Raw genomic sequence first — 8,037 nt, 5'->3', positions numbered from 1 at the left:
AGGCCAGTGCTCTACTACCCACCAGCTCTCCACCAAGTAAACCCTACCTGGCCCTTTCATTTAAATACAGGTGGGGACCCAGTAGGCTAATTTATGCCCCTTTGTTCATGGCCCCTGCTTCCCCTTTTGTTTATATTCATCTCACTCCTCTTCCCTGCTTCCTGAAAGTCCTTGAAAGGCTTTGTACCCACAACCTATGGAGGTTTCCAGATTCTCAGGGGTTGAATCTGAGCTGTAGCCACCAGCCTACACCCCAGCTCACAGCAATGCCAGCTCCTGAACACACTGAGTGAGGCCAGAGATTGAACCTGTGTCCTCATGGATGCTATTCAGATATGTTTCTGCTGAGCCATGGCAGGAACTCCATTTTTTTTTTCCCCCAAATCATGGGCTTTAATCCCCCAGGATTCTCTGATCCCTCTGCTGACTTTTATTCCACCTGTACTTAAGCCTGGTTTGTGTGCACAGTAGGACAGAGTGAGATGGGTAGGTCTGGTCACTTGGCCTTTTTCATAAAAATGTGTGTTCTCTATTTTTTTTGGAAGTTCAATTATGTGAATTGAATTCTCATCTGTAGAACATTTGTGGAAAAAAAGCTTTTAAACCAACTTAATTTTTCCCCTCTTATTTATTTACTTTTGTGAAGTTGCAGAAAAAGAGGAAGACGGGGCCTGCAGGGGAAGTGAGGCAGGCTGACCAGCTCAGAGGACAGAGAGCTGGAAGCGCAGTAGCAGCAGCTCCAGCCTCAGAGCCTTGGCGTCCAAGTGGACTGGGCTGCACCTGGAGGGAGGCCGAGGGAGGGGGGAGGGGAGCTGGGGGGAGGGGAGGGAGCATTGAGTTCGGTCCAGGTTTTGTCAGCAGTCTGGGTGCGCCGTGGAGGCAGATGCGGTTGGCGGCGGCGGTGGGAGCCATTGGAGGTTGGCGGAGGCGGTTGGCGGAGGCGGTTGGCGGAGGCGGTTGGCGGAGGCGGTTGGCGGAGGCGGTTGGCGGAGGCGGTTGGCGGAGGCGGTTGGCGGAGGCGGTTGGCGGAGGCGGTGGCAGCGCCTGAGCCTGAGCAGGGATGTAGAGGAGGAGGAGGCAGCGGCCAGGTCAGAGGCAGCAGGCGGGCCACCTTCGCTTCACTGGGGGTGATTAGTTGCTTTTTGGTTTTTTTTTTTTTTAATTTGGGCCATGAGGAGGGGGAGGAGGGGCAGGTGCTGCAGGCTCCTCCCTCTCCCCACCTCCAGCCAGCTGCCCTGCGAGATGCAGGGTCCATGCGGCAGCTGGAGTGCAGCTGGAGGAGAGTGCACCACGGAGGCTGTGCTCAGAGAAGAGTGCAGCTCTCTGCCCCGCCCCTCCCTCTCAGCCTCAGTAGTAGCAGCAGCCCTGGAGGCTTGGATGACTCTGAGAGCAGGTAGGTGTCAGGCCACTGCCTTCCACCGACCCCTCCCCAGGCTGGCCCCCTCCTCTTCCCTGCCTTCCTCCCTCTCCTCCCCCTGGCCAGTGCGCAGCCCCAGCAGAAGTTCACTGCAAGTCCGCAGAACGTTTGGTGGCACAGGCTTCCCTGAAGTTCAGGTGCAGAGAACCAGGGACAGGCAAGGAGGGGTCCAGGTTTGGATGGGGCAGGGGGTGCAGGTGGCCTGAGCCTGGGAGCCCTGCTGGCTGGGAGGCCAAGCTCCGGGATTGCTCAGTGGCTTCTGCTATACTCCAGCCTCCCCAAGCTGCAGTCAGCTCTGTGGCAGATCACTGAGTTGAGACAAAAAGAGGGGTTTTAGGGTCAGGGATGGCAGCTTGGGCGCCATGGATTGGGGCTGGGGCTCTGCCAGTGGGCTACTATCTCCTCCCCAGTTCCTGGAGCCTCTTAATGTTTTTTTTTTTAATGAGGAGCTGCTGGCTTGTAAAATCATATTCCCCTCTCTCAAGGAAGAATTTTATTTCTAATATGGTTTGAAGCAAGCAAGGGGTATAATTATTGGAAAATTTTAAAATTGGTTACAGCATGCATATTTTGGTAGTAACACACCATTTGGGGAGAATGAATGAATGTACTGCAGATATTCAGTTAGTGTGAAGTAGTACTCGAACCCCAGTTCCTTACTTAATTACAGGATTTAATTCTGAATTCCAAACACCATGACTTTGGGAAGAATCTTCCATTTCTATAGCATGTAAGGTTCAACTCTACAAGTTTTCTCAGTGATATTTCTTCAGATTTACTCTATGTTTTAGAATCCTTTTACCTTATTTAAAAGAAAGAAAGAATAGTTACCTGGAGAAAATATAAAGATAATGCAAAATGACACTCATTAGCCAGTGACTTACAGTATGCTTGTCATATGCCTTCCTTCACATTTAAATACTGAACATTCTTTCCTTCTTCCTTTTATTATGAACATATACAAAGTTTGCATTTTGAATGAGCCATGTCATATTACCCTGGTAATGAAATAAATTTACCTTAATGCAAAATACTTCTTTAGAATTCTCTTATGGTACAGTGAGTTAAGGATATGGCACTGTCACTGCAGTGCCTTAGGTCACTGCTGTGGCAGGAGTTTTATCCCTGGCCCAGGAATTTGCACATGTCATGGGTGCAGCCAAAACAAAAACAAAAATAAAAACAAAAAGAACTAAAAACCCCTGCAAAACCCCAAAACCTCTTTTTCCCCTTTTAATGAGATCAAATCTAGTTTCATGTATATTAATGACAAATGATGTTTGATATATATCATAGAGTAGCCATTAAAAACCAAGACTCCTTTGAGGTACTAATTAAAAATATTGAAAGATTCATTCTCTTCTCTTCCACTTTGGAAGTGTGTGGAACACTTTCGACAAGTTGGTTCTTTGCAGCTTTTTTTTTTTCTTTTAGGGCCATACCTGCAGAATGTGGAGGTTCTCAGGTTAGAGGCTGATTCAGAGATAGAGCCACCAGCCTCCCACAGCCACATCCAATGGGATCAGACCCATGCCCTCATGGATAGTAGTCAGGTTCATTTCCACTGAGCCCCAACAGGAACTCCCTTTGGCAGCTTTCTATGAGCATCTAAGAAGCCCACAGCACAGAGGTCATCTCTTGGGCTTTCCTCTTCCAGACAGATGGAAGAGGCCCCTGGAGTCATTTCCTTTGTATTGCAGCATTAGAGCCATGCCAACATTCCCATTTGTCAATCTCCTTTTTATACACAACATCCCAAGAATCCAGGTGGAAGAGTTACCTCTTTGCCCCTTTGTTTAGATGTGGATTGTGGTTAATTGTGTAATTCTCAAGTAGGAAATGTTATACATTGTATTGAAAACAATCCAGTGGTATAAATCCAAAATTAAATCATTATTACTGTTTATGTGCTATCCTTGTGGAGCACCTAAAGAAAATATTCTCCTTCATCATCTAAAACAAAAATTTTCACTGTGTCTTTTGATCAGAATCCATAACCATGGAATTCTTAGACTAATTCTCTTCTAACCCAAAATAAGGCAACCATTCTTCTTTAATAGAACTGTTCCTGTGTTTCATGGGTGGTTTGGAATAACAATTTTCTTCAGTAGTGGCAGTAGTCAGACAGCATATTAATATTTAATATTTCTTTTACTTTGCCAAATCCTGAGGACAAGCTGAGAAGAAAAATTGCCCAGCAGGCATTAGGGAGGTGAGAGTAATCGTATCATCTCTTTCTGGGGGGCCCAGACATAAATTTAGTCTTCCAAGGAAACAAACTTCCATGGGTAGATTTATGATAGAAGTTTGTGAATAGCTTAAAAGCATCAGGAAATTATTTCCTTATAACGTACTCCTTAATGCAGTGTACAATCTGAGCATTTCTGAAGTAGTCAGGACCTTTTATAAGTGACCCAGTGAAAGTGATGTAGCAAAACCCAGCATCTCAGGGTGTTACCACTGTAAATTAGTCTCCCCCCCCGCCCCTGGGAGATTGACCAGCATTTCATCATTAACACTGAGAAAATTTGCAGAGTGATGACAAATAATTTTATTTATTTATTTTTATTTTTTTATTATAGTTGATTTACAGTATTGTGTCAACTTCTGTCGTACAGCACAATGACCTAGTCATCTATCTATCATCTATCATCTACACATATATATACATTCTTTTTCTCCTATTCCATCATATTCTATCCCAAGAGGTTGGATATAGTTCCCTGTGCTATACAGTAGGACCTCGTTGTTGATCCACTTGGAGTGCAGTAGTTTGTATCTACTAACCCCAAACTCCCCATCCATCCCACTACCTTCCCCATGCTCTTGGCAACCACAAGTAACTTCTCCATGTCTAGGCATAAAATTTCTTTTAGGTTTAATATTGGGAAATTGAAGATGAAAACAATAGATAATTTATAGAATCTTTCTATTGAAGAAACTGGAAGATTATAAAATTGCCTTTAGGAGTTCCCATCGTGGTTCAGTGGCTAACGAACCTGACTAGTATCCACAAGGACCCAGGTTTGATCCCTGGCCTCACCCAGTGGGTTAAAGATCCAGCACTGCGTGAGCTGTGATATAGGTCACAGACTCACCTGGGATCCCATGTAGCTGTGGCTGCAGCCAGCAGCTACAGCTCTGCAGGTGCAGCCCTGAAAAGGAAGGAGGGAAGGAGGGAGAAAGAAAGAGAGAAAGAAAGAGAGAAAGAAAGAAAGAAAGAAAGAAGGAAGGAAGGAAGGAAGGAAGGAAGGAAGAAAGGGAAAGAAGGAAGGAAGGAAGAAAATTGCCTTTTAAAAAAGCTATTTTCTGATCTTATGATTCTAGGGCTGATGACAAAACTCCAGGTTGCTCACTTTCCTCTGTTTTTCTTCCTGTTACTGTGGTTGAAGACAGTGACCTTTGTGGGAACCATGACAAATGCTGCCTCTGGCTTAGCTTAGCCTTTTTCCCTCCAACATCTGGGACAGGGTGTGTGAGACATCTGAATGGGGCTCTCATCCTCCCTCCACTCAGTAAAAGAGGAGCACAAACACCACAACATCCTTAGGACTTTGACTGATGTAGAAACACAGGAGGAGCTCATCTCTCTGAGACCTATGGCAGAGGTTGGCAAGGCTTTGGTAAGATGCTGAAAATAGTCTCTTATAAAAGAAGACTTCCTAGGAAAATTCTGAGGTGGAACACCTGGCTGCATTATGTATATTAAGTCACTTGGTTTAACACTGTTCCCACTGATATTTTTCATGTCAAATATGGGAGAGGCATTGGATATCTTGCTGAACTTAGTTGATGGCTTTCCAATTAGTTTAACATAAAATGGTTCAGTAATCTTTGGGAATCTTCATCCTTTCATGTGATAAATTTGGGTACTCTAAATGTGGGTGAGTTCATGTTTGTAGGACTCAGTTTACTCATGTATATTCAAGAGGGTTAATCTAGATAAAACATAGACTCTAATCCATGTGCATGTCTCATTCAAGAGAGTAAGTAGTGGAAGACAATCTGAGATGGGGCTCCAATTCTCAGAGCCACAGTTTTGGGCTTCCACAAATAGCTGTCTGTGTTTTCATCAGCCTATCATCAAGCATGCACCTCCTTGATACACTCGATACCTAGACACAAAATGTGACAAGATAAATCATTGATGTGTATTTTCTCCTCCATTTCATCGAGTTGTAGTTCCTTTTCCCATCAGAATCAATTTTCCACATTTCTTAAAGGAGAGTCTTTGGACAAAAATGTGAATTGTTTATAGGCTGCTGAGAGAGAGAGGATTTTGCCCTCACTTTGCTGAAGATACAATTCCAAATCAAGAATGACAGCTCCCATTGTAGCATCAGTTTTCTTGACATGGTCTTTAATTTCATCTTCCTCTTGGGTACATGGGAATGAGCATGGCAATTGTGCTTCTGATTTTTGTTTTGTTTTCTCTTACCTTATGCGAAAAATCAAAATCTAGTTTTCTTGTCCATTAAAAGACATTTTTCTTTTCTTTCAAGTTAGAGATGGTTTGTAAAAAGACTCTTTGGGGGACTCAAGAAACAACTTTTTTAAAGTGTAAGTAAATGTTGCAAAATTACAATGCAGATATTCACAAAATGAAACAAAATGAGGAATTTTTAGAATAGTCAAGAGTAAAGTCTATATATTCTATATATTCATCCCAATCAAATAATGTTAGCTGTGAAGTTTTTGTAAATATGTTTATGATGCTGAGGAATTTTCCCTATGTTCCCAGATTTCTGGGATTTTTTTTTTAAATCAAGAAAGGGTTTTGGATTTTTGTCAAGTGCCTTTTCTACATCAACTGAGATCATCATGTGTTTTCCCCTCCTTCTATTAAGTGACATATTACATTGGCTGATATTCTTATGTTGAACCACTCATGCATTGCTATTTGGTCATGGTAAATAGCTATTTAAACATGCTATTGGATACAATGTACTGATATTTTGTTGAGGATTTTGCATCTATCTTCATGAGGGCTATGTGTCTGCGATTTTATTTTTTGTGGTATCTTTTTCTCATTTTAATATAAATTAATGTTGGACTCATAAAATTAGTTAGGAAGTATTCTCTCCTCTTCAATGTTTTGGAAGAGTTTGAGAATGATTGATTTTGTTTTTGTCTTTGTTTTTGTTTTGTTACAACTGCATGTATGGAAATTCTTGGGCTGGGGTCCAATTGGAGCTGCAGCTGCTGGCCTACACCACAACCACAGCAATGCTGGATTGAAGCCACATCTGCGACATATGCCACAGCTTGTGGCAGTGCTAGATCCTTAACTGAGTGAGGCCAGGGATTGAACCTACATCCTCATGGACACTATGTTGGGTTTTTAGCCTGCTGAGCCACAGTGGGAACTCTGAGAAGAATTGATATTAATTTTTCTTTAAATGTTTAGTAGAAGTCTCCGGTAAAGCCACCTGTTCCTGGACTATTCTTTGTTGGAAGGTTTTGGATGAATAATTCAATCGTTGTACTTGTTATACGTCTGTTGAGGTTTTCTATTTCTTTGTAAGTTGGTACAGCATTTGTGTTTCAAGAAGTTTATCTATTTTTCTAATGGTCATCTAATTTTTTAGCTTATCATTATTCATAGTATCCTTTGATAATTCCTTTTCAACCCTGTAAGGTTTATAGTAATACTTCCACTGTTATTCTGACTTTAGTTAGTTGTGTCTTCTCTTTTTTTATTTTGTCAGCCTAGTTTATCAATTTTGTTTATGTATTGAAAGAACCGTTATTCCAAAATAATGGCTATAGTCCCTGTGTTGTACACTATATCCCTGTTGTTTCTCTATTTGATACACATAGTAGTTCACATCACTTAATCCCTTACCCCTATCTTGCCTTTCTTCTCTTTCCTCTCCCCACCAGTAACCACTGGTTTATTTTCTGTATCTGTGAATCTGTTTTGTTGTATACTTTTTTTTTAAGATTCCACATATAAGTGATAACATAGAGGATTTTTCTTTCTCTGACTTGTCTTACTGAGCATAATACTCTGTAGGTCCACCGACATGGATGAAAATGAGTGGAGCCACAGCTGCAGCAATGCCAGATTCTTAACCACTACGCCACCAAGGAGCTCCTCTTCATAAGATTTTAAAAATCTATTTAGTTTAATATTAGTATGGCCACTTCAGCCCTATTTGAATCATTTATGTGAAGTATTTTTTCTATCCTTTTATGTTCAAATTTGTCTTTAGAAGTATTATGTGTCTCTGGTAGACAGTACATAGTTGGATCATGAACTTTTATTTATTCTGCCAATCTGTATTTTTTATTAAAGAGCATAATCCATTTACACTTAAAGGAATTACTGATAAAGGAGGATTTACTTCTGTCATTTTTCAGAAAACAAGTATGTTTTCTGTATGCCTGTAGTTTTTTTGTCCCTCATTTTCTCCATTACTACCTTATTTTTAGTTGACATTCTGTAGTGGATTGTTTTGATTCTCTCCTCAATTCTTTATATATATATATATAATCTATAATAGATCTATAATCTATAGATATTTTCTTGGTGGTTACCATGGGAGTTTCATTTAATACCCCAAAGCTATAAAAATTGAATTTGAACTGATAACAATTTAACTTCAGTAACATACAAA

Source organism: Sus scrofa, unplaced genomic scaffold (assembly GCF_000003025.6).
Source record: "Sus scrofa isolate TJ Tabasco breed Duroc unplaced genomic scaffold, Sscrofa11.1 Contig1214, whole genome shotgun sequence".
In the NCBI taxonomy this organism is placed as follows: domain Eukaryota; kingdom Metazoa; phylum Chordata; class Mammalia; order Artiodactyla; family Suidae; genus Sus; species Sus scrofa.
The sequence above is the reverse complement of the archived record's forward strand: the minus strand, read 5'-3'. Positions refer to the sequence as shown.